Here is a 27,393-nt window from a genome sequence, read left to right as displayed (position 1 = left end):
TCTGACAGTGCGGCACTCCCTCAGTACTGACCCTCTGACAGTTCGGCACTCCCTCAGTACTGACCCTCTGACAGTGCCGCACTCCCTCAGTACTGACCCTCTGACAGTGCGGCACTCCCTCAGTACTGACCCTCTGACAGTACGGCACTCCCTCAGTACTGACCCTCTGACAGTGCAGCACTCCCTCAGTATTGACCCTCTGACAGTGCAGCGCTCCCTCAGTACTGACCCTCTGACTGTGCGGCACACCCTCAGTACTGACCCTCTGACAGTGCAGCACTCCCTCAGTACTGACCCTCTGACAGTGCGGCACTCCCTCAGTACTGACCCTCTGACAGTGCAGCGCTCCCTCAGTACTGATCCTCTGATGATCCGGCACTCCCTCAGTACTGACCCTCTGACAGTGTGGCACTCGCTCAGTACTGAGCCTCTGATAGTGCGGCGCTCCCTCAGTACTGACCCTCTGACAGTGCGGCACTCCCTCTGTACTGACCCTCTGACAGAGCGGCACTCCCTCAGTACTGACTCTCTGACAGTGCAGCACTCCCTCGGTACTGACCCTCTGACAATGCAGCACTCCCTCAGTACTGACTCTCTGACAGTGCAGCACTCCCTCGGTACTGACCCTCTGACAGAGCGGCACAAACTCAGTACTGACCCTCTGACAGTGCGGCACTCCCTCAGTACTGACCCTCTGATAGTGCAGCACTCCCTCAGCACTGACCCTCTGACAGTGCGGCACTCCCTCAGTACTGACCCTCTGACAGTGCAGCTCTCCCTCAGTACTGACCCTCTGACAGTGCAGCTCTCCCTCAGTACTGACCCTCTGACAGTGCAGCTCTCCCTCAGTACAGACCCTCTGATAGTGCAGCACTCCCTCAGTACTGACCCTCTGACAGTGCAGCTCTCCCTCAGTACAGACCCTCTGATAATGCAGCACTCCCTCAGTACTGACCCTCTGACAATGCAGCACTCCCTCAGTACTGACCCTCTGACATTGCGGCACTCCCTCAGTACTGACCCTCTGTCAGTGCGGCACTCCCTCAGTACTGACCCTCTGACAGTGCAGCACTCCCTCAGTACTGACCCTCTGATAGTGCAGCACTCCCTCAGTACTGACCCTCTCACAATGCAGCACTCCCTCAGTACTGACCCTCTGTCAGTGCGGCACTCCCTCAGTACTGACCCTCTGACAGTGCAGCACTCCCTCAGTACTGACCCTCTGATAGTGCAGCACTCCCTCAGTACTGACCCTCTGTCAGTGCGGCACTCCCTCAGTACTGACCCTCTGACAGTGCAGCACTCCCTCAGTACTGACCCTCTGATAGTGCGACACTCCCTCAGTACTGATCCTCTGACGGTGCGGCACTCCCTCAGTACTGACTCTCTGACAGTGCGGCACTCCCTCAGTACTGACTCTCTGACAGTGCGGCACTCCCTCAGTACTGACCCTCTGACAGTGCGGCGCTCCCTCAGTACGGACCCTCTGACGGTGCGGCACTCCCTCAGTACTGACTCTCTGACAGTGCGGCGCTCTCTCAGTACTGACACTCTGACAGTGCGGCACTCCCTCAGTACTGACACTCTGACAGTGCGGTGCTCCCTCAGTACTGACCTTCTGACAGTGCGGCACTCCCTCAGTACTGACCCTTTGACAGTGCGGCACTCCCTCAGTACTCACCCTCTGACGGTGCGGCACTCTCTCAGCACTGACATTCTGATGGTGCGGCACTCCCTCAGTACTGACCCTCTGACGGTGCGGCACTCCCTCAGTACTGACCCTCTGACAGGGCGGCGCTCCCTCAGTACTGAACCACTGACGGTGCGGCACTCCCTCAGTACTGACCCTCTGACGGTGCGGCACTCCCTCAGTACTGACACTCTGACAGTGCGGCGCTCCCTCAGTACCGACCCTCTGACAGTGCTGCACTCCCTCAGTACTGACCCTCTGGCAGTGCGGCGCTCCCTCAGTACTGACTCTCTGACAGTGCAGCACTCCCTCGGTACTGACCCTCTGACAGTGCGGTACAACCTCAGTACAGACCCTCTGACAGTGCGGCACTCCCTCAGTACTGACCCTCTGACAGTATGGCACTCCCTCAGTATTGACCCTCTGACAGTGCGGCACTCCCTCAGTACTGACACTCTGACAGTGCGGTGCTCCCTCAGTACTGACCTTCTGACAGTGCGGCACTCCCTCAGTACTGACCCTTTGACAGTGCGGCACTCCCTCAGTACTCACCCTCTGATGGTGCGGCACTCTCTCAGCACTGACCCTCTGATGGTGCGGCACTCCCTCAGTACTGACCCTCTGACGGTGCGGCACTCCCTCAGTACTGACCCTCTGACAGTGCGGCGCTCCCTCAGTACTGAACCTCTGACGGTGCGGCACTCACACAGTACTGACCCTCTGACGGTGCGGCACTCCCTCAGTACTGACACTCTGACAGTGCGGCGCTCCCTCAGTACCGACCCTCTGACAGTGCGGCACTCCCTCAGTACTGACCCTCTGACAGTGCAGCACTCCCTCCGTACTGACACTCTGACAGTGCGGCGCTCCCTCAGTACTGACCCTCAGACAGTACGGCCCTCCCTCAGTACTGACCCTCTGACAGTGCGGCGCTCCCTCAGTACTGACCCTCTGACAGTGCGGCACTCTCTCAGTACTGACTCTCTGACAGTGCAGCACTCCCTCAGTACTGACCCTCTGACAGTGCAGCACTCCCTCAGTACTGACCCTCTGACAGTGCGGCACTCCGTCAGCACTGACCCTCTGATGGTGCGGTACTCCCTCAGTACTGACACTCTGACAGTGCAGCACTCCCTCCGTACTGACTCTCTGACAGTGCAGCACTCCCTCAGTACTGACCCTCTGACAGTTCGGCACTCCGTCAGCACTGACCCTCTGATGGTGCGGCACTCCCTCAGTACTGACCCTCTGACAGTGCAGCACTCCCTCAGTACTGACCCTCTGACAGTGCAGCACTCCCTCAGTACTGACCCTCTGACAGTGCAGCGCTCCCTCCGTACTGACTCTATGACAGTGCAGCACTCCCTCAGTACTGACCCTCTGACAGTGCAGCACTCCCTCAGTACTGACTCTCTGACAGTGCAACACTCCCTCAGTACTGACCCTCTGACAGTGCGGCACTCCCTCAGTACTGACCCTCTGACAGCGCGGCACTCCCTCAGTACTGACCCTCTGACAGTGCGGCACTCCCTCAGTACTGACCCTCTGACAGTTCGGCACTCCCTCAGTACTGACCCTCTGACAGTGCCGCACTCCCTCAGTACTGACCCTCTGACAGTGCGGCACTCCCTCAGTACTGACCCTCTGACAGTACGGCACTCCCTCAGTACTGACCCTCTGACAGTGCAGCACTCCCTCAGTATTGACCCTCTGACAGTGCAGCGCTCCCTCAGTACTGACCCTCTGACTGTGCGGCACACCCTCAGTACTGACCCTCTGACAGTGCAGCACTCCCTCAGTACTGACCCTCTGACAGTGCGGCACTCCCTCAGTACTGACCCTCTGACAGTGCAGCGCTCCCTCAGTACTGATCCTCTGATGATCCGGCACTCCCTCAGTACTGACCCTCTGACAGTGTGGCACTCGCTCAGTACTGAGCCTCTGATAGTGCGGCGCTCCCTCAGTACTGACCCTCTGACAGTGCGGCACTCCCTCTGTACTGACCCTCTGACAGAGCGGCACTCCCTCAGTACTGACTCTCTGACAGTGCAGCACTCCCTCGGTACTGACCCTCTGACAATGCAGCACTCCCTCAGTACTGACTCTCTGACAGTGCAGCACTCCCTCGGTACTGACCCTCTGACAGAGCGGCACAAACTCAGTACTGACCCTCTGACAGTGCGGCACTCCCTCAGTACTGACCCTCTGATAGTGCAGCACTCCCTCAGCACTGACCCTCTGACAGTGCGGCACTCCCTCAGTACTGACCCTCTGACAGTGCAGCTCTCCCTCAGTACTGACCCTCTGACAGTGCAGCTCTCCCTCAGTACAGACCCTCTGATAGTGCAGCACTCCCTCAGTACTGACCCTCTGACAGTGCAGCTCTCCCTCAGTACAGACCCTCTGATAATGCAGCACTCCCTCAGTACTGACCCTCTGACAATGCAGCACTCCCTCAGTACTGACCCTCTGACATTGCGGCACTCCCTCAGTACTGACCCTCTCACAATGCAGCACTCCCTCAGTACTGACCCTCTGTCAGTGCGGCACTCCCTCAGTACTGACCCTCTGACAGTGCAGCACTCCCTCAGTACTGACCCTCTGATAGTGCAGCACTCCCTCAGTACTGACCCTCTGTCAGTGCGGCACTCCCTCAGTACTGACCCTCTGACAGTGCAGCACTCCCTCAGTACTGACCCTCTGATAGTGCGACACTCCCTCAGTACTGATCCTCTGACGGTGCGGCACTCCCTCAGTACTGACTCTCTGACAGTGCGGCACTCCCTCAGTACTGACTCTCTGACAGTGCGGCACTCCCTCAGTACTGACCCTCTGACAGTGCGGCGCTCCCTCAGTACGGACCCTCTGACGGTGCGGCACTCCCTCAGTACTGACTCTCTGACAGTGCGGCGCTCTCGCAGTACTGACACTCTGACAGTGCGGCACTCCCTCAGTACTGACACTCTGACAGTGCGGCACTCCCTCAGTACTGACCCTCTGACAGTGCAGCACTCCCTCAGTACTGACCCTCTGACAGTGCAGCACTCCCTCAGTACTGACCCACTCACAGTGCGGCACTCCCTCAGTACTGACTCTCTGACAGTGCGGCGCTCCCTCAGTACTGACTCTCTGACAGTGCGGCGCTCCCTCAGTACGGACCCTCTGACGGTGCGGCGCTCCCTCAGTACTGACCCTCTGACAGTGCAGCACTCCCTCAGTACTGACCCTCTGACAGTGCGCCACTCCCTCAGTACTGACCCTCTGAAAGTGCAGCACTCCCTCAGTACTGACCCTCTGAAAGTGCAGCACTCCCTCAGTACTGACCCTCTGACAGTGCGGCGTTCCCTCAGTACTGACCCTCTGACAGTGCGGCACTCCCTCAGTACTGACCCTCTCACAGTACGGCGCTCACTCAGTACTGACTCTCTGACAGTGCGGCACTCCCTCAGTACTGACTCTCTGACAGTGCAGCACTCCCTCAGTACTGACCCTCTGACAGTGCGGCACTCCCTCAGTACTGACCCTCTGACAGTGCAGCACTCGCTCAGTACTGACCCTCTGACAGTGCAGCACTCCCTCAGTACTGACCCTCTGACAGTGCGGCGCTCCCTCAGTACTGACCCTCTGACAGTGCGGCACTCCCTCAATACTGACCCTCATACAGTGCAGCACTCCCTCAGTACTGACCCTCTGACAGTGCGGCACTCCCTCAGTACTGACCCTCTGACAGTGCGGCACTCCCTCAGTACTGACCCTCTGACGGTGCGGCACTCCCTCAGTACTGACCCTGTGACAGTGCAGCACTCCGTCAGTACTGACCCTCTGACAGTGCAGCACTCCCTCAGTACTGACCCTCTGACAGTGCGGCACTCCCTCAGTACTGACCCTCTGACGGTGCGGCACTCCCTCAGTACTGACCCTCTGACGGTGCGGCACTCTCTCAGTACTGACTCTCTGACAGTGCAGCACTCCCTCAGTACTGACCCTCTGACAGTGCAGCACTCCCTCAGTACTGACCTGGGATTAGAGGGTTGTCCTATCGAGAGAGACAAAATCGCCTGGATCTGCGTTTCTTGGAGTCCAGAAGAGTGAGGGACAACTTTATTCAAAGATATAAGATCCTGAGGGGGATTGACAGGGTGAATGGTGAGACGTTTTCACTCGTGGGCGAGTCTCGAACAAGTGGGCAGAGCTACAAGGAAAACGGCCGCTCAGTTGAAGGTTAAGTGGCTCGAAATCTCTCCTCCAAGAGAGTGATAGAGAATTGTGTCCCGCAGAGTGGTGGAGGCCGATCATTGTGAAGCAATGTGAATAAATATTCGATACATCGAGAAATGGACGGCCTCGAGGAAACTGATCTGATCATTTTGGTCGATCGAATCAGGGCAGGACTTACCCCAACTCCTGACCATTAATTGAGTGAGTTACAGAACAAAGAGATTTAGGGGTACAGGTTCATGGCTCCTTGAAGCTATGAGGAGCGGTTGAATAAACTCGGTTTGTTCTCACTGGAACGACGGAGGTTGAGGGGCGACCTGATAGAGGTCTACAAAATTATGAGGGGCATAGACAGAGTGGATAGTCAGAGGCTTTTTCCCCAGGGTAGAGGGGTCAATTACTAGGGGGCATAGGTTTAAGGTGAGCGGGGCAAGGTTTAGAGGAGATGTACGAGGCAAGTTTTTTTACACAGAGGGTAGTGGGTGCCTGGAACTGGGTGCTGGAGGAGGTGGTGGAAGCAGGGACGATAGTGACGTTTAAGGGGCATCTTGACAAATACATGAATAGGATGGAAATGGAGGGATACGGACCCAGGAAGTGTAGAAGATTTTAGTTTAGACGGGCAGCATGGTCGGCACGGGCTTGGAGGGTCGAAGGGCCTGTTCCTGTGCTGTAGCCCTCGTCGCCACACTCCGGCGCCTGTTCGGGTACACAGAGGGAGAATTCAGGATGTCTAATTCACTGACCAGCACGTGGGAGGAAACCGGAGCGCCCGGAGGAAACCCACGCAGACACGGGGGGAGCATGCAGACTCCGCACAGACAGTGTCCCAAGCTGGGAATCGAACCTGGGACCCTGGCACGGTGATGCAACAGTGCTAACCACTGTGCTACCGTGCCGCAACGTTCCTGAAACCAGAAACATCGCCATGTCTAAATATTTCCAAAACCCAGCCTCATGGGATCGAACATTCCTACTGTCTTCAGATGCTGCCATTTTGATTTTAGGCCTGCAATACAAAAGGCTTCCTTGACTCCTCTGGTGATGTATGTACTGGATGGAGCTGGTATCAGGCATTTTACAGCAAAGCGGTTTTAGGTGAGTTTTAGTTTGGGGTGTGGACAGAGGTCCAGCATCTGCTCCCACTGCAGTTCAGTAAAGATATGTCTGTAGACAGATTAACCATTTCTTTCCAAGCAGCTCGGACTTGTCTGGCTGGAAGGTGAGCTGGACCAAGCTTCTGAAGGAATACAGCCCGAATTTCTGCTTGGTTCTGGCAGGGGTCTGGTCTTTTCTTTCAAGCAGTTTCAAAAGATTGCTCTTTCTCAAAGTGGAGGATCCAGACATCTCAGAGCACCGGGTATTCCTGAGCGCTGATGGTGTTTTACAGTGGATTGAGAGCGGAGATGGTTTCATTGTTTGATTGGAAGTAAAGATACCAGTTAAGGGTTACTGTGACACTGCCTCTGGATTGATCAGCATTGTTTCAGGGGTAATTGGAAGGTATTTCCTTACATTTGGAATCGAGTATCATTGACATCACTGGTATCTGGCATTTGTATACAGTGTCTGTGGGATATGACAGTAATATCCAGTATCGTCATTATATCCAGTGCACGTATATATCCAGTAGTTTGAACACATATGTAATAGATAGAAATATCACGTATCTAGCGACTCGTGACACTGCCCCCCCACACAGAGCCCCGCCTTGCCCCCGCCCACTCAGAGCCTCACTACCCCTGGGCCCTGCCTTGACTCGCCCCCCCTCAGAGCCTCTCATTGACGGACCCCCCTCGGAGTTTCTCCTTTACCCACACTCCCCCAGACCATCTCTTTGACCCCGATCAGAGGTGATGGGGAGAAGGCGGAGAATACGGATGAAAAAATATCAGCCACGATGGAACGGCGGAGCAGACTCGATGGGCCGAGTGGCCGATTTCTGCTCCTACATCTTATGGTTTTGTGACACCGTTGTCCAGGCCCCGCCCCCAGCCCATTGTCCAGGCTCCACCCCCAGCCCATTGTCCAGGCCCCGCCCCCAGCCCATTGTCCAGGCCCCGCCCCCAGCCCATTGTCCAGGCCCCGCCCCCAGCCCATTGTCCAGGCCCCTGCCCCCCAGCCCATTGTCCTGCCCCCCTGCCCCCCCAGCCCATTATCCTGGGCCCCTCCCCCACAGCCCATTGTCCTGGGCCCCTCCCCCCCAGCCCATTGTCCTGGCCCCTCCCCCCAGCCCATTATCCTGGGCCCCTCCCCCACAGCCCATTGTCCTGGCCCCGTCCCTCCAGCCCATTGTCCTGAGCCCCGCCCTCCCAGCCAATTATCCTGGCCCCGCCCCACCCCCATCAGTGATTGGCGGCTGGGCTAGACCCGCCCCCAGTCCATGCCCTGCCCCCAGCCCCCACAGTGATTGGTAGTTGGCTCGGGCCCGCCCCCAGCCCATTGTGCTGGCCCCGCCCCCCTCGGTGATTGCCGATTGGGCCGGGCCAGCGTGCCGCGGTTTGAAAAGCTGACAATTGGCCGCCCCTCCCCTCCCCTCCCCCCTCCTCTTCCCCCACCCTTCCTTCCCCCACCCCTCCCCCTCCTCCCTCCGTCTCTGAGGCAGCTGTGCTAACCACTGCGCCACTCTCGATGACATGATGATCTTGTGTCGACTGTCGTAAAAACCTCATCTGGTCCGCTAACCAGGGAAGGAAGTCAGCCTCCCTGACCCGGCCTGGCCTACATGTGACTCCAGATCCACACAGCGATGGAAAGGCACAGCCAACCTGCACGCACCCACTGGGCATGGAAATAAACGTTGTCCCCAAACCCCTGATAGCTCATACCCCATGGATTGGATTTGTTTATTGTCACGTGTACCGAGGTACAGTGAAAAGTATTTTTCTGCGAGCAGCTCAACAGATCATTAAGTACATGAGAAGAAAATGGAATAAAAGAAAATACATAATAGGGCAACACAACATATACAATGTAACGACATAAGCACTGGCATCGGGTGAAGCATACAGGGTGTAGTGTTAATGAGGTCAGTCCATAAGAGGGTCGTTTAGGAGTCTGGTAACAGCGGGGAAGAAGCTGTTTTTGAGTCTGTTCGTGCGTGTTCTCAGACTTCTGTATCTCCTGCCCGATGGAAGAAGTTGGAAGAGTGAGTAAGCCGGGTGGGAGGGGTCTTTGATTATGCTGCCCGCTTTCCCCAGGCAGCGGGAGGTGTAGATGGAGTCAATGGATGGGAGGCAGGTTCGTGTGATGGACTGGGCGGTGTTGACGACTCTCTGAAGTTTCTTGCGGTCCTGGGCCGAGCAGTTGCCATACCAGGCTGTGATGCAGCCCGATAGGATGCTTTCTATGGTGCGTCTGTAAAAGTTGGTAAGGGTTAACATGGGCATGAATTAATTATTTAGTAAAACACCAGAGGTGATCTTAGTGGAAACCAGTGAGCAATATTCACGACTACACGAGTGAATCAAGCAATAATTCTTACAAAAGTCACCAATATCTCTGGCCCCTGCCTCTACAATTATTACAAACTCCAGTGGCGAAATTCTCCGGTATTGGCGCGATGTCCGCCGACCGGCGCCAAAAACGGCGCAAATCAGTCGGGCATCGCGCTGCCCCAAAGGTGCGGAATCCTCCGCATCTTGGGGGGCCGAGCCCTAACCTTGAGGGGCTAGGCCCGCGCCGGACTGATTTCTGCCCCGCCAGCTGGCGGAAGTGCCCCACCAGCTGGCGTGGAAATGACATCTCCGGGCGGCGCATGCGCGGGAGAGTCAGCGGCCGCTCACGGCATCCCCGCGCATGCGTTGTGGAGGGAGTCTCTTCCGCCTCCGCCACAGTGGAGACCATGGCGAGGGCGGAAGGAAAAGAGTGCCCCGACGGCACAGGCCCGCCCGCGGATCGGTGGGCCCCGATCGCGTGCAAGGCCACCGTGGGGGCGCACCCCCCCCCCCGGGGCCAGATCGCCCCACGCCGCCCCCCCCCCCAGGACCCCGGAGCCTGCCCGCGTCGCCTTGTCCCGCCGGTAAGAGAGGCGGTTTGATTCTCGCCGGCGGGATGGGCATTCCAGCAGCGGGACTTCGGCCCATCGCGGGCCGGAGAATCGCCGGGGGCGGGGGCGCCAACCGGCGCGGTGCGATTCCCACCCCCGCCGAATATCCGGTGCCGGAGAATTCGGCAACCGGCGGGGGCGGGATTCACGCCAGGCCCCGGCGATTCTCTGACCCGGCGGGGGGGGAACGGAGAATCCCGCCCCTGATCTGTAAGGTTAAATACAATGACAGATCAAATATGAAACACCTAGTTCATACAAATGACACGTTAATGCCTGACCTGACCCCCCTCCGCTTTAACTGACCCACCCTCTAACCCCACACATACACAAGACAGACAAACACAAAGGGGTGGAAAGGGGTAAAAATAATAAGGGTGAAGGTTCAAGTCCTTGCTTCAGATAATTTAGTCCATTTTCTTCACAGTATTGGTGTGGATTACAGTCTCGGGTCTGCAGCCCGTAGGGATTGCTCTCCCTTGCAGTTCGCAATATCTCCCTCGCAGACTTTCCAGGAGACAGGTCGGGGGAGAGGGAAGGAGACGAGTGGAATGTCGGATTAGCCACCATCCTATTGGATGGTTTGAGGGGCTGAGCGATCAACGCCCGTTCCGATAATCTCTCAGCGCGAGTGTCTGACCAAGTCACTCACTCGAACCCACGTCCCTCAAGGTGGTTCTGTGGCAACCTTTTCCTTGCCCTGAGGTGACCCCTTGTTCTCGCCTCCTGGGCGTCTTACAGGCCGTGCCTGAAGGGATGAGTCAGCCGGCCTCCGTTTTGTTTGCTCTCCCGCGACCTCCCCCCCCAGTCTCGTACAGACAGACATTGTGGTAAACCACTGTTGCACCTCTATTGGGTGATGTATGGTAGGGCCTGTATTACAGGTACGTTGGTAGTCCCTGCCTGCTGGCTCCGCCCAGTAGGTGGAGTATAAATATGCGTGTCCTCCATACTGCAGCCATTTCGCCAGCTGCTGTGGGAGGCCACACATCTTAAAGCAATAAAGCCTCAGTTGTACCCAACTCAAGTCTTTGTGCAATTGATCGCGCATCAATTTATTGCTCTAAGATTTTCAGAAGATGGACCTCCGTATCAAACCGGATCTCCTGCAGCTGGATCCGCATTCAAGCGACGCCAAAAAGGACTTTCAACACTGGCTAGCTTGCTTCGAGGCGTACATCAACTCGGCGTCCATCCCTGTCTCGGAGGCTCAGAAGATACAGCGCTCCAGCGGCTTTCCGCTAATCCAGGACACGCCAAACTACGTCGAAGCCATGACGCTCCTCAAAGAGAATTTCGCTCAGAAGACGAACACGCTCTCCGCCAGGCACGCACTCGCCCTCGACTCCCTGGTGAGTCCATAGAAGACGTCTGGCGGGCCCTCATCCCACTCGTCCGGGATTGTGACCGTCAGGCCGTTACGGCCACCGAACATTCAAACCTCCTTATGCGGGATGCGTCTGTTACGGGGATTGGGCTGGACCTCGTACGCCAGGGACTTTTAGAAGGGGCCACGCTCGATCTCGCAGAGGCACAGAAGCTAGCGCTCTCTATGATGGTCGCCTCGCGCAACGTTCAGGCCGACACGGCCAGCCGCACGGCCCACCCCGCCTACGCATCGTGGACCCCACAGACGGCTGCCCCAGCGGGGGCCTTACCCAGCCAATACGCCTGCGCCAGCCAGCGAACCCCGGGGGCCACGATGTTACTTTTGCGGCCAGCAGAAACACCCCCGCCAACGCTGCCCGGCCCGCGCTGCCCTTTGTAAGGCTTGCGGCAAGAAGGGGCACTTTGCCGCGGTGTGCCTGGCCCACGCAGTCGTCGCTATTGCCCCCACCCACCTCCGTCACGGCCAGTGGGTGCCACCATCTTCTCCCCCTCAGACCACGCGAGGCCAGTGGGCGCTGCCATCTTCTCCCCCTCAGACCACGCGAGGCCAGTGGGCGCTGCCATCTTGTTCAACCCCCGCCACGTGCGGCCCGTGACCATTTTGTCCTCCTCAAGATCTTCAGGCACCGCCATCTTGTCTCCCCCACGGCACATGGGCACTACCAGCATTCCAGGACCTGTCCCCCCGGGCTCCCCATCATCCGACGCCAGCGACGACCGACCACGACTCGCCTCAGTGACCATCGACCAGTCTCGTCCGCACAACCTGGCCACCGCATCGACCAGTGTTAAAATCAACGGACACGTGACCTCTTGCCTGCTGGACTCTGGGAGCACCGAAAGCTTCATCCACCCGGATACGCCAAAGGTGCTGCTCCCTCGCGGTACACCCCGCCAACCAAAAAATCTCCCTGGCCTCCGGATCCCATTCCGTGGCAATCCGGGGGTTCTGCACGGTCACACTCACGGTCCAGAGCGTAGAATTCAGCGTCTTCCGCCTCTACGTCCTCCCTAACCTCTGCGCTGCCCTACTACTCGGCCTGGACTTCCAGTGTAACCCTCAGAGCCTAACCCTCAAATTCAGCGGGCCCCTACCACCCCTTACTGTGTGCGACCTCGCGACCCTAAAGGTCGATCCGCCTTCCCTCTTCGCAAATCTAACCTCAGATTACAAACCCGTCGCCACCAGCAGAAGATGGTACAGCACCCAGGACAGGACCTTCATCAGGTCCGAGGTCCAGCGGCTGCTTCGGGAAGGCATCATTGAACCCAAGTGTTAGTAGTTAAAACTGGGGAGAAACACAGAATGGTCGTGGACTACAGCCAGACCATCAATCGGTACACGCAGCTCGATGCGTACCCCCTCCCATGCATATCTGATATGGTCAATCAGATTGCACAGTACCGGGTCTTCTCAACGGTAGACCTCAAATCTGCCTACCACCAGCTCCCCATTCGTAAATCGGACCATCCATACACCGCCTTCGAGGCAGACAGCCACCTCTATCATTTCCTCAGGGTTCCCTTCGGTGTCACCAACGGGGTCTCGGTCTTCCAAAGGATGATGGACCGAATGGTCGACCGGTACGGTTTGCGGGCCACCTTCCCGTACCTAGACAACGTCACCATCTGCGGCCATGACCAGCAGGACCACGACGCCAACCTCGCTAAATTTCTCCGCACTGCCACTCTTCTCAACCTCACCTACAAGTAGAAGTGCGTGTTCAGCACAAACCGCTTAGCCATCCTCGGCGACATAGTACAGAACGGAGTTGTGGGGCTCAATCCCGACCGCATGCGCCCCCTCATGGAGCTCCCCCTCGCCCACTGCCCCAAGGCCCTCAAACGCTGCCTGGGGTTCTTTTTGTACTACGCCCAGTGGGTCCCAAACTACGCGGACAAGGCCGGCCCACTCATTCAGTCCACCCATTTTCCCCTACGACCGTGGCACAACAGGCCTTCGCCCATATCAGAGCCGATATCGCCAAGGCCGCGGTGCACACAGTAGACGAGACACTGCCCTTTCAAGTAGAGAGCGACGCATCAGACGTCGCCCGAGCCGCCACCCTCAATCAGGCAGGCCGACCCGTGGCATTCTTTTCACGCACCCGCCATGCCTCTGAAATTCGACACTCATCCGTCGAGAAGGAGGCCCAAGCTATCGTTGAAGCTGTGCGGCATTGGAGGCATTACCTGGCCGGCAGGAGATTCACTCTCCTCACTGACCAACAGTCGGTAGTCTTCATGTTCAATAACACACAGCGGGGTAAGATTAAGAATGATAAGATCTTGAGGTGGAGGATCGAGCTCTCCACCTACAGTTACGAGATTTTGTATCGCCCCGGTGAGCTCAACGAGCCCCCAGACGTCCTATCCCGAGGTACATGTGCCAGCGTACAGGTAGACCGACTCCGGACCCTGCACGACAGCCTTTGTCACCCGGGAGTCACACGGTTGTACCATTTCATAAAGGCCCTACTCCGTCGAGGAAGTAAGGACAATCACCAGGGACTGCCAGGTCTGCGTGGAGTGCAAGCCGCACTTCTACCGGCCAGACCGCGCGCGCCTGGTGAAGGCCTCCCGCCCCTTTGAACGCCTCAGCGTGGATTTCAAAGGGCCCCTCCCCTCCACCGACTGTAACACGTATTTCCTCAGTGTGGTCGATGAGTACTCCAGGTTCCCCTTCGCCATCCCATGCCCCGATGTGGCATCTGCCACCGTCATCAAAGCCCTCAACACAATCTTCGCTCTGTTCGGTTTCCCCGCCTACATCCACAGTGACAGGGGATCCTCATTCATGAGCGATGAGCTGCGCCAGTTCCTGCTCAGCAGGGGTATCGCCTCCAGCAGGACGACCAACTACAGCCCCCGGGGAAATGGGCAGGTAGAGAGGGAGAACGGGACGGTGTGGAGGGCCGTCCAACTGGCCCTACGGTCCAGGAACCTCCCGGCCTCCCGCTGGCAGGAGGTCCTCCCGGATGCACTACATTCCATTCGTCACTACTATGCACCGCCATAAATAACACACCCCATTAACGTCTCTTTGCCTTCCCCAGGAAGTCCACAACCGGGGTGTCGCTCCCGACTTGACTCGCAGCTCCAGGACCCGTACTCCTCCGTAAGCATGTACGGCTCCACAAGGCAGACCCGTTGATGGCGAGGGTGCAGTTGCTCCATGCCAACCCCCAGTATGCCTACGTGGCGTACCCCGACGACCACCAGGATACTGTCTCCCTAAGGGACCTGGCACCCCCGCCGCTCCCAGCACAACCCTCCCCAGGACCATCCGTCCTTCCCCTGCCCATTCCCGAAGATGAAGAGGATTTTGGCACGCTCTCGGAGTCACCGAAGACCAGACCAGCATTGGCATCGCCGCCACCACTGCGTCGCTCCCAGCGGCACATCAAGGCCCCGGATCGGTTAAACCTCTAACTCGTCCACTGGACATCAAAAACATTTTTTTCCCCCACAAATATTGTATATGTAAAATTCAGTTGTATATAATTCTCCACCACCCCCGCCTGACTCAATTTTAACAGGGGGTGAATGTGGTAAACCACTGTTGCACCTCTATTAGGTGATGTATGGTAGGACCTGCACTACAGGTACGACGGTAGTCCCTGCCTGCTGGCTCCGCCCAGTAGGCGGAGTATAAATATGTGTCCCCTCCGTGCAGCAGCCATTTCGCCAGCTGCTGTGGGAGGCCACATCTTAGAGCAATAAAGCCTCAGTTGTATTCAACTCACCGCTTTGTTCAATTGATCGTACCTCACAGAGAGAGAGAGACAGAGTGAGAGAGAGAGAGAGAGAGAGAGACAGAGTGAGAGAGAGAGAGAGAGAGAGAGACAGAGTGAGAGAGAGAGAGAGAGAGAGAGAGAGAGAGGGACCGAGTGAGAGAGAGAGAGAGGGACCGAGTGAGAGAGAGAGAGAGAGAGAGAGGGACAGAGTGAGAGAGAGAGAGGGACAGAGTGAGAGAGAGAGAGGGACAGAGTGAGAGAGAGAGAGAGAGAGAGAGAGAGGGACAGAGAGAGAGAGAGAGAGGGACAGAGTGAGAGAGAGAGAGAGAGAGAGGGACAGAGTGAGAGAGAGAGAGAGAGAGGGACAGAGTGAGAGAGAGAGAGAGGGACAGAGAGAGAGAGAGAGAGAGGGACAGTGAGAGAGGGACAGAGAGAGAGAGAGAGAGAGAGAGAGGGACAGAGAGAGAGAGAGGGACAGAGAGAAAGAGACAGAGTGAGAGAGAGACAGAGTGACAGAGAGAGAGACAGAGTGACAGAGAGAGAGACAGAGTGACAGAGAGAGAGAGAGAGAGAGAGACACAGAGAGAGAGAGAGACAGAGAGAGAGAGAGACAGAGAGAGAGAGAGAGAGAGAGAGACACAGAGAGAGAGACACACACACAGAGAGACACACACACAGAGAGAGACACACACAGAGAGAGACACACACAGAGAGAGACACACACAGAGAGAGACACACACAGAGAGAGACACACACAGAGAGAGACACACACAGAGAGAGACACACACAGAGAGAGGGACACACAGAGAGAGGGACACACAGAGAGAGGGACACACAGAGAGAGGGACACACAGAGAGAGGGACACACAGAGAGAGGGACACAGAGAGAGAGAGAGACAGAGAGACACAGAGAGAGAGAGACACACAGAGAGAGACACACAGAGAGAGACACACAGAGAGAGACACACAGAGAGAGACACACAGAGAGAGACACACAGAGAGAGACACACAGAGAGAGACACACAGAGAGAGACACACAGAGAGAGACACACAGAGAGAGACACACAGAGAGAGACACACAGAGAGAGACACACAGAGAGACACACAGAGAGACACACAGAGAGACACACAGAGAGACACACAGAGAGAGACACACAGAGAGAGACACAGAGAGAGACACACACAGAGAGAGACACACACAGAGAGAGACACACACAGAGAGAGACACACACAGAGAGAGACACACACAGAGAGAGACACACACAGAGAGAGACACACACAGAGAGAGACACACACAGAGAGAGACACACAGAGAGAGTCACACACAGAGAGAGTCACACACAGAGAGAGGGACACACAGAGAGAGGGACACACAGAGAGAGGGACACACAGAGAGAGGGACACACAGAGAGAGGGACACACAGAGAGAGGGACACACAGAGAGAGGGACACACAGAGAGAGGGACACACAGAGAGAGGGACACACAGAGAGAGGGACACACAGAGAGAGGGACACACAGAGAGAGGGACACACAGAGAGAGGGACACACAGAGAGAGGGACACACAGAGAGAGGGACACACAGAGAGAGGGACACACAGAGAGAGGGACACACACAGAGAGGGACACACACAGAGAGAGACATGCAGAGAGAGAGACATGCAGAGAGAGAGACACAGAGAGAGAGAGAGAGAGAGAGAGACACAGAGAGAGAGAGAGAGACACAGAGAGAGAGAGACACAGAGATAGAGAGAGAGACACAGAGGCAGATGTGGAGATGCCGGCGTTGGACTGGGGTGAGCACAGTAGGAGGTCTTACAACACCAGGTTAAAGTCCAACAATTCAAAACAAACCTATTGGACTTTAACCTCGTGTTGTAAGATGTCTGTCAGAGACAGAGAGAGAGACACTGTTTAAGGGGGAAAGAGGAGATGGAGTATAGCTGAAGGGGAGCAATAGGTGGGAGCTCGGGGAGATTTGCAATTTTCCTCTTTTTTTATTCCAAGGAAGGAGAAACGTGCCAGAGAGGGAGTGCAGTGAAGGTTCACCAGGCGGCGCTGTGGGGGGGGGGGAGGAGGCAGGGACACACACGGTGGGGTTAACCAAATGGGGGTCAAGACGGAGGAGAGAGTTCACGCGACAGCTTCGCTGCCTCTACACAAGCACACATTCAAGGGCCGTTTTCTCAGTTCAGTCCCTTTCGCAGACCGTGCGAATTCTGGCTCCAGCCTGGCCGAATTGACCATCATGCTTTGCGTTTTGAGCCCACTCGGCAGTTCAAAGAAAAGTACAGCACAGGAACAGGCCCTTCGGCCCTCCAAGCCCGTGCCGACCATGCTGCCCGGCTAAACTACAATCTTCTACACTTCCTGGGTCCGTATCCCTCTATTCCCATCCTATTCATGTATTTGTCAAGATGCCCCTTAAACGTCACTATCGTCCCTGCTTCCACCACCTCCTCCGGTAGCGAGTTCCAGGCACCCACTACCCTCTGTGTAAAAAACTTGCCTCGTACATCTCCTCTAAACCTTGCCCCTCTCACCTTAAACCTATGCCCCCTAGAAATTGACCCCTCTACCCTGGGAAAAAGCCTCTGACTATCCCACTCTGTCTATGCCCCTCATAATTTTGTAGGCCTCTATCAGGTCGCCCCTCAACCTCCGTCATTCCAGTGAGAACAAACCGAGTTTATTCAACCGCTCCTCATAGCTAATGCCCTCCATACCAGGCAATATTCTGGTAAATCTCTTCTGCACCCTCTCTAAAGCCTCCACATCCTTCTGGTAGTGTGGCGACCAGAATTGAACACTATACTCCAAGTGTGGCCTAACTAAGGTTCTACACAGCTGCAACATGACTTGCCAATTCTTATACTCAATGCTCCGGCCAATGAAGGCAAGCATGCCGTATGCCTTCTTGACTACCTTCTCCACCTGTGTCGCCCCTTTCAGTGACCTGTGGACCTGTACACCTCGATCTCTCTGACTTTCAGTTCCGCCCGGTTCGTCAGATATCTTCGGCCTGGGTTCTCCCGTCGCCTCGCGGCGGACCTCACTCAGTGTTACCCCACAACCGGTCAACATTATTCGACAGAAGAATAAAGGAGCAGAGACCTAGTTACAAAGTGATTGTACGACATTCACTATGATCGTGGCTGATCATCCAACTCAATAGCCTAATCCTGCCTGCCCACCATATCCTTCGCCCCCCTTCGCCCTCACTGCTGTATCGAACTGCTTCTCGAAGACATACAATGTTTTGGACTCAACTACTTCCTGTGGGAACAAATTCCACAGGCCGACCACTCTCCGGGTGAATAAATTACTCATTCTGTCCGAAATGGTCTCCCCCGTATCCTCAGACTGTGCCCCCTAGTTCTGTACACGCCAACCATCGGGAACATCCTTCCTGCATCTCCCCTGTCCAGTCCTGTTAGAATTTGATAGGTTTCTATGAGATCCCCCCTCATTCTTCTTCACTCCGGCGAATACAATCCCAACCGAGTCAATCTCTCCTCGTACGTCAGTCCCGCCATCCCAGGAATCAGCCTGGTAAACCTTTGCTGCACTCCCTCTCGAGCAAGAACATCCTTCCTCAGAGAAGGCGACCAAAACTGCCCCCAATATTCTAGATATGGCCTCACCATATAATTGGAGCAAGCTATCGCGGTTCCTGTACTCGAATCCTCTCGCAATGAAGGCCAGCATACCGTATGCCTTCTTTACGGCCTGCTGCACCTGCAGGCTTACCGTCAGTGACTGGTGCACGAGGACACCCAGGTCTCGTTGCACACTCCCCTCTCCTAATTTATGGCCATTCAGCTAATAATCTGCCTTCCTGTTTTTGCTGCCAAACTGGATAACCTCGCATTTCTCCACATTAAACTGTATCTGCCATTCATTCGCCCACCCACTGAACTTGTCCAAATCGCGCTGAAGGATCTCAGTATCCTCCTCACAGCTCACCCTCCCAACCAACTTTATAAATTTGGAGAAAGTACATTTATTTCCCTCATCCAAATCATTAATAGCTGGAGAGAGAGAGAAATGAAAATTGCTTATTGTCACGAATAGGCTTCAATGAAGTTACTCTGAAAAGCCCCTAGTCGCCACATTCCGGCGCCTGTTCGGGGAGGCTGGTACGGGAATTGAACCGTGCTGTTGGCCTGCCTGGGTCTGCTTTCAAAGCCAGCGATTTAGCCCTGTGATAAACCAGCCCATGAGAGAGACCCATGATTAATCATGTTAGGATTTCCAATGCAGAAGGAGGCCATTCGGCCCAGCGCGTCTACAGTGGCCCCGAAAGAGCCCCCAACCTTAGCCCACACCTCCACCTTATCCCCATAACCACACAGAACCTTTGGGACACTAAGTGACAATTTATCATGGCCATTTATCAACAGCAAGCCTAGGGGAGGAAACCGGAGCACCCGGAGGAAACCCACGCAGACGCGGGGGAGAACGGGCACAGACTCCGCACAGTCACCCCAAGCCGGGAATCGAACCCGGGACCCTGGCGTTGCGAAGCGACAGTGCTAAGCACTGTGCTATCGTGCCACGGATGGTTTCCGTGTCCAAAGAGGTGCAGGTTAGGCGGGGTTACGAGGGATCGAGCAGGGGGCTGGGCCTAGATTGGGAGCTCTTTCAGAGGGTCGGCGCAGACACAATGGGCAGAATGGCCTCCTTGTAGGGATTGTATGCGGGATGAGGAGAGGGAATGGTGGGAGCTCAGGGATGGATCCCTCAGGGAAGTGGGGGGATACCAAAGGAAATGGTGCCCGGGATGGGAATCATAGAATGGAAGATAAACACAACACAGGTTCTCGACAGGAGATTCATTCAAGATTAATGTCACACAGATTGTCGCAGGTTATAGGGCTAGGAATAGGCCATTCAGCCCATCGAGGCTGCTCCCTGCTCACCACTCGGTCCTTCGAGCTTCCGCCCTGCTGCACCATTCAATGTCATCATGGCTGATACCCATTCTGGTGCCGTTTCCCCCCTCCCCCCATTCTGGTGCCGTTTCCCCCCCCCCCCCCCATTCTGGTGCCATTTCCCCCCCCCCACACGCCCCCCCCATTCTGGTGCCATTTCCCCCCCCCCCACACGCCCCCCCCATTCTGGTGTCGTTTCCCCCCCCACACCCCCCCCATTCTGGTGCCGTTTCCCCCCCACCCCCCACGCTCCCCCCATTCTGGTGCCATTTCCCCCCCCCCCACGATCCCCCCATTCTGGTGCCGTTTCCCCCACACCGCCCCCACCCCCATTCTGGTGCCGTTTACCCCCCCCCCACACTGCCCCCACCCCCATTCTGCTGCCGTTTCCCCCCCCCCCCCCACACTGCCCCCATTCTGGTGCCGTTTCCCCCCCCCCACACTGCCCCCATTCTGGTGCCGTTTCCCCCCCCCCCACTGCCCCCATTCTGGTGCCGTTTCCTCCACCCCCCCCTGCCCCCATTCTGGTGCCGTTTCCCCCCCCCACACCCCCCCCCCATTCTGGTGCCATTTCCCCCTCCCCATTCTGGTGCCGTTTCCCCCCCCACCACCACGCCCCCCCCATTCTGGTGCCGTTTCCCCCCCCCCACTGCCCCCATTCTGGTGCCGTTTCCCCCCCCACTGCCCCCATTCTGGTGCCGTTTCCCCCCCCCCCCATTCTGGTGCCGTTTCCCCCCCCATTCTGGTGCCGTTTCCCCCCCACCCCCACGCCCCACCCCATTCTGGTGCCGTTTCCCCCACGCCGCCCCCCACCCCCATTCTGGTGCCGTTTCCCCCACACCGCCCCCACCCCCATTCTGGTGCCTTTTACCCCCCCCACACTGCCCCCACCCCCATTCTGGTGCCGTTTCCCCCCCCCACACCCCCCCCCATTCTGGTGCCATTTCCCCCTCCCCATTCTGGTGCCGTTTCCCCCACCACCACCACCACGCCCCCCCCCATTCTGGTGCCGTTCCCCCCCCCCCCCACTGCCCCCATTCTGGTGCCGTTTCCCCCCCCACTGCCCCCATTCTGGTGCCGTTTCCCCCCCCCCCATTCTGGTGCCGTTTCCCCCCCCCATTCTGGTGCCGTTTCCCCCCCACCCCCACCCCATTCTGGTGCCGTTTCCCCCACGCCGCCCCCCACCCCCATTCTGGTGCCGTTTCCCCCACACCGCCCCCACCCCCATTCTGGTGCCGTTTACCCCCCCCACACTGCCCCCACCCCCATTCTGGTGCCGTTTCCCCCCCCCCCACACTGCCCCCATTCTGGTGCCGTTTCCCCCCCCCCCCACACTACCCCCATTCTGGTGCCGTTTCCCCCCCGCCCCCACACTGCCCCCATTCTGGTGCCGTTTCCCCCCCCCCCACACTACCCCCATTCTGGTGCCGTTTCCTCCACCCCCCCTGCCCCCATTCTGGTGCCGTTTCCCCCCCCCACAACCCCCCCCCATTCTGGTGCCATTTCCCCCTCCCCATTCTGGTGCCGTTTCCCCCACCACCACCACGCCCCCCCCCCCATTCTGGTGCCGTTTCCCCCCCCCCCCCACTGCCCCCATTCTGGTGCCGTTTCCCCCCCCACTGCCCCCATTCTGGTGCCGTTTCCCCCCCCCCCATTCTGGTGCCGTTTCCCCCCCCATTCTGGTGCCGTTTCCCCCCCACCCCCACCCCATTCTGGTGCCGTTTCCCCCATGCCGCCCCCCACCCCCATTCTGGTGCCGTTTCCCCCACACCGCCCCCACCCCCATTCTGGTGCCGTTCACCCCCCCCCCACACTGCCCCCACCCCCATTCTGGTGCCGTTTCCCCCCCACCCCCACCCCATTCTGGTGCCATTCCCCCACGCCGCCCCCCACCCCCATTCTGGTGCCGTTTCCCCCACACCGCCTCCACCCCCATTCTGGTGCCGTTTACCCCCCCCCACACTGCCCCCACCCCCATTCTGGTGCCGTTTCCCCCCCCCCACACTGCCCCCATTCTGGTGCCGTTTCCCCCCCCCCCCACACTACCCCCATTCTGGTGCCGTTTCCCCCCCGCCCCCATTCTGGTGCCGTTTCCTCCACCCCCCCTGCCCCCATTCTGGTGCCGTTTCCCCCCCCACAACCCCCCCCATTCTGGTGCCATTTCTCCCTCCCCATTCTGGTGCCGTTTCCCCCCCCCACCACCACCATTCTGGTGCCGTTTCCCCCCCCCCCCCCCCACTGCCCCCATTCTGGTGCCGTTTCCCCCCCCACTGCCCCCATTCTGGTGCCGTTTCCCCCCCCCCATTCTGGTGCCGTTTCCCCCCCCATTCTGGTGCCGTTTCCCCCCCACCCCCACCCCATTCTGGTGCCGTTTCCCCCACGCCGCTCCCCACCCCCATTCTGGTGCCGTTTCCCCCACACCGCCCCCACCCCCATTCTGGTGCCGTTTACCCCCCCCCACACTGCCCCCACCCCCATTCTGGTGCCGTTTCCCCCCCACCCCCACCCCATTCTGGTGCCGTTTCCCCCACGCCGCCCCCCACCCCCATTCTGGTGCCGTTTCCCCCACACCGCCCCCACCCCCATTCTGGTGCCGTTTACCCCCCCCACACTGCCCCCACCCCCATTCTGGTGCCGTTTCCCCCCCCCCCACACTGCCCCCATTCTGGTGCCGTTCCCCCCCCCCCCCACACTGCCCCCATTCTGGTGCCGTTTCCCCCCCCCCCCCCACTGCCCCCATTCTGGTGCCGTTTCCTCCACCCCCCCTGCCCCCATTCTGGTGCCATTTCCCCCTCCCCATTCTGGTGCCGTTTCCCCCACCACCACCACGCCCCCCCCCATTCTGGTGCCATTTCCCCCTCCCCATTCTGGTGCCGTTTCCCCCCCCACCACCACGCCCCCCCCCATTCTGGTGCCGTTCCCCCCCCCCCCCCCACTGCCCCCATTCTGGTGCCGTTTCCCCCCCCACTGCCCCCATTCTGGTGCCGTTTCCCCCCCCCCCCATTCTGGTGCCGTTTCCCCCCCCCATTCTGGTGCCGTTTCCCCCCCACCCCCACCCCATTCTGGTGCCGTTTCCCCCACGCCGCCCCCCACCCCCATTCTGGTGCCGTTTCCCCCACACCGCCCCCACCCCCATTCTGGTGCCGTTTACCCCCCCCACACTGCCCCCACCCCCATTCTGGTGCCGTTTCCCCCCCCCCCACACTGCCCCCATTCTGGTGCCGTTTCCCCCCCCCCCACACTACCCCCATTCTGGTGCCGTTTCCCCCCCGCCCCCACACTGCCCCCATTCTGGTGCCGTTTCCCCCCCCCCACACTACCCCCATTCTGGTGCCGTTTCCCCCCCCCCCACACTACCCCCATTCTGGTGCCGTTTCCTCCACCCCCCCTGCCCCCATTCTGGTGCCGTTTCCCCCCCCCACAACCCCCCCCATTCTGGTGCCATTTCCCCCTCCCCATTCTGGTGCCGTTTCCCCCACCACCACCACGCCCCCCCCCCATTCTGGTGCCGTTTCCCCCCCCCCCACTGCCCCCATTCTGGTGCCGTTTCCCCCCCCACTGCACCCATTCTGGTGCCGTTTCCCCCCCCCCATTCTGGTGCCGTTTCCCCCCCCCATTCTGGTGCCGTTTCCCCACCACCCCCACCCCATTCTGGTGCCGTTTCCCCCATGCCGCCCCCCACCCCCATTCTGGTGCCGTTTCCCCCACACCGCCCCCACCCCCATTCTGGTGCCGTTCACCCCCCCCCCCACACTGCCCCCACCCCCATTCTGGTGCCGTTTCCCCCCCACCCCCACCCCATTCTGGTGCCATTCCCCCACGCCGCCCCCCACCCCCATTCTGGTGCCGTTTCCCCCACACCGCCCCCACCCCCATTCTGGTGCCGTTTACCCCCCCCTACACTGCCCCCACCCCCATTCTGGTGCCGTTTACCCCCCCCTACACTGCCCCCACCCCCATTCTGGTGCCGTTTCCCCCCCCCCACACTGCCCCCATTCTGGTGCCGTTTCCCCCCCCCCCCCACACTACCCCCATTCTGGTGCCGTTTCCCCCCCGCCCCCATTCTGGTGCCGTTTCCTCCACCCCCCCTGCCCCCATTCTGGTGCCGTTTCCCCCCCCACAACCCCCCCCATTCTGGTGCCATTTCTCCCTCCCCATTCTGGTGCCGTTTCCCCCCCCCACCACCACGCCCCCCCCCATTTTGGTGCCGTTCCCCCCCCCCCCCCACTGCCCCCATTCTGGTGCCGTTTCCCCCCCACTGCCCCCATTCTGGTGCCATTTCCCCCCCCCCATTCTGGTGCCGTTTCCCCCCCCCATTCTGGTGCCGTTTCCCCCCCACCCCATTCTGGTGCCGTTTCCCCCACGCCGCCCCCCACCCCCATTCTGGTGCCGTTTCCCCCACACCGCCCCCACCCCCATTCTGGTGCCGTTTACCCCCCCCCCCACACTGCCCCCACCCCCATTCTGGTGCCGTTTCCCCCCCACCCCCACCCCATTCTGGTGCCGTTTCCCCCACGCCGCCCCCCACCCCCATTCTGGTGCCGTTTCCCCCACACCGCCCCCACCCCCATTCTGGTGCCGTTTACCCCCCCCCCACACTGCCCCCACCCCCATTCTGGTGCCGTTTCCCCCCCCCCCACACTGCCCCCATTCTGGTGCCGTTTCCCCCCCCCCACACTGCCCCCATTCTGGTGCCGTTTCCCCCCCCCCCCCCACTGCCCCCATTCTGGTGCCGTTTCCTCCACCCCCCCTGCCCCCATTCTGGTGCCATTTCCCCCTCCCCATTCTGGTGCCGTTTCCCCCACCACCACCACGCCCCCCCCCATTCTGGTGCCATTTCCCCCTCCCCATTCTGGTGCCGTTTCCCCCCCCACCACCACGCCCCCCCCCATTCTGGTGCCGTTTCCCCCCCCCCACTGCCCCCATTCTGGTGCCGTTTCCCCCCCCACTGCCCCCATTCTGGTGCCGTTTCCCCCCCCCCCCATTCTGGTGCCGTTTCCCCCCCCCATTCTGGTGCCGTTTCCCCCCCACCCCATTCTGGTGCCGTTTCCCCCACGCCGCCCCCCACCCCCATTCTGGTGCCGTTTCCCCCACACCGCCCCCACCCCCATTCTGGTGCCGTTTACCCCCCCCACACTGCCCCCACCCCCATTCTGGTGCCGTTTCCCCCCCACCCCCACCCCATTCTGGTGCCGTTTCCCCCACGCCGCCCCCCACCCCCATTCTGGTGCCGTTTCCCCCACACCGCCCCCACCCCCATTCTGGTGCCGTTTACCCCCCCCACACTGCCCCCACCCCCATTCTGGTGCCGTTTCCCCCCCCCCCCCACACTGCCCCCATTCTGGTGCTGTTCCCCCCCCCCCCCCACTGCCCCCATTCTGGTGCCGTTTCCTCCACCCCCCCCGCCCCCATTCTGGTGCCGTTTCCCCCCCCCCCCACACTGCCCCCATTCTGGTGCCGTTTCCCCCCCCCCCACTGCCCCCACCCCCATTCTGGTGCCTTTTCCCCCCCCCCACACTGCCCCCATTCTGGTGCCGTTTCCCCCCCCCACACTGCCCCCATTCTGGTGACGTTTCCCCTCCCCCCACTGCCCCCATTCTGGTGCCGTTTCCTCCACCCCCCCCCTGCCCCCATTCTGGTGATGTTTCCCCCCCCCCACACCCCCCCCCCATTCTGGTGCCATTTCCCCCTCCCCATTCTGGTGCCGTTTCCCCCACCACCACCACGCCCCCCCCCCCCATTCTGGTGCCGTTTCCCCCCCCCCACTGCCCCCATTCTGGTGTCGTTTCCCCCCCCACTGCCCCCATTCTGGTGCCGTTTCCCCCCCCCATTCTGGTGCCGTTTCCCCCCCCATTCTGGTGCCGTTTCCCCCCCACCCCCACCCCATTCTGGTGCCGTTTCCCCCACGCCGCCCCCCACCCCCATTCTGGTGCCGTTTCCCCCACACCGCCCCACCCCCATTCTGGTGCCGTTTACCCCCCCCCACACTGCCCCCACCCCCATTCTGGTGCCGTTTCCCCCCCCACCCCCACCCCCATTCTGGTGCCGTTTCCCCCACACCGCCCCCACCACCACTCTGGTGCCTTTTACCCCCCCCCCCACACTGCCCCCACCCCCATTCTGGTGCCGTTTCCCCCCCCCCCACACTGCCCCCATTCTGGTGCCGTTTCCCCCCCCCACTGCCCCCATTCTGGTGCCGTTTCCTCCACCCCCCCTGCCCCCATTCTGGTGCCGTTTCCCCCCCCCATTCTGGTGCCGTTTCCCCCCCCATTCTGGTGCCGTTTCCCCCCCACCCCCACCCCATTCTGGTGCCGTTTCCCCCACGCCGCCCCCCACCCCCATTCTGGTGCCGTTTCCCCCACACCGCCCCACCCCCATTCTGGTGCCGTTTACCCCCCCCACACCGCCCCCACCCCCATTCTGGTGCCGTTTACCCCCCCCCCCACACTGCCCCCACCCCCATTCTGGTGCCGTTTCCCCCCCCCCCACACTGCCCCCATTCTGGTGCCGTTTCCCCCCCCCCACACTGCCCCCATTCTGGTGCCGTTTCCCCCCCCCCCCCCACTGCCCCCATTCTGGTGCCGTTTCCTCCACCCCCCCTGCCCCCATTCTGGTGCCATTTCCCCCTCCCCATTCTGGTGCCGTTTCCCCCACCACCACCACGCCCCCCCCCATTCTGGTGCCATTTCCCCCTCCCCATTCTGGTGCCGTTTCCCCCCCCACCACCACGCCCCCCCCCATTCTGGTGCCTTTTCCCCCCCCCCACACTGCCCCCATTCTGGTGCCGTTTCCCCCCCCCACACTGCCCCCATTCTGGTGACGTTTCCCCTCCCCCCACTGCCCCCATTCTGGTGCCGTTTCCTCCACCCCCCCCCTGCCCCCATTCTGGTGATGTTTCCCCCCCCCCACACCCCCCCCCCATTCTGGTGCCATTTCCCCCTCCCCATTCTGGTGCCGTTTCCCCCACCACCACCACGCCCCCCCCCCCCCATTCTGGTGCCGTTTCCCCCCCCCCACTGCCCCCATTCTGGTGTCGTTTCCCCCCCCACTGCCCCCATTCTGGTGCCGTTTCCCCCCCCCATTCTGGTGCCGTTTCCCCCCCCATTCTGGTGCCGTTTCCCCCCCACCCCCACCCCATTCTGGTGCCGTTTCCCCCACGCCGCCCCCCACCCCCATTCTGGTGCCGTTTCCCCCACACCGCCCCACCCCCATTCTGGTGCCGTTTACCCCCCCCCACACTGCCCCCACCCCCATTCTGGTGCCGTTTCCCCCCCCACCCCCACCCCATTCTGGTGCCGCTTCCCCCACGCCGCCCCCCACCCCCATTCTGGTGCCGTTTCCCCCACACCGCCCCCACCACCACTCTGGTGCCTTTTAC

The sequence above is a fragment of the Scyliorhinus torazame genome, chromosome 5, assembly GCF_047496885.1.
Source record: "Scyliorhinus torazame isolate Kashiwa2021f chromosome 5, sScyTor2.1, whole genome shotgun sequence".
Lineage (NCBI taxonomy): Eukaryota > Metazoa > Chordata > Chondrichthyes > Carcharhiniformes > Scyliorhinidae > Scyliorhinus > Scyliorhinus torazame.
Note: the sequence above shows the minus strand (reverse complement) of the source record.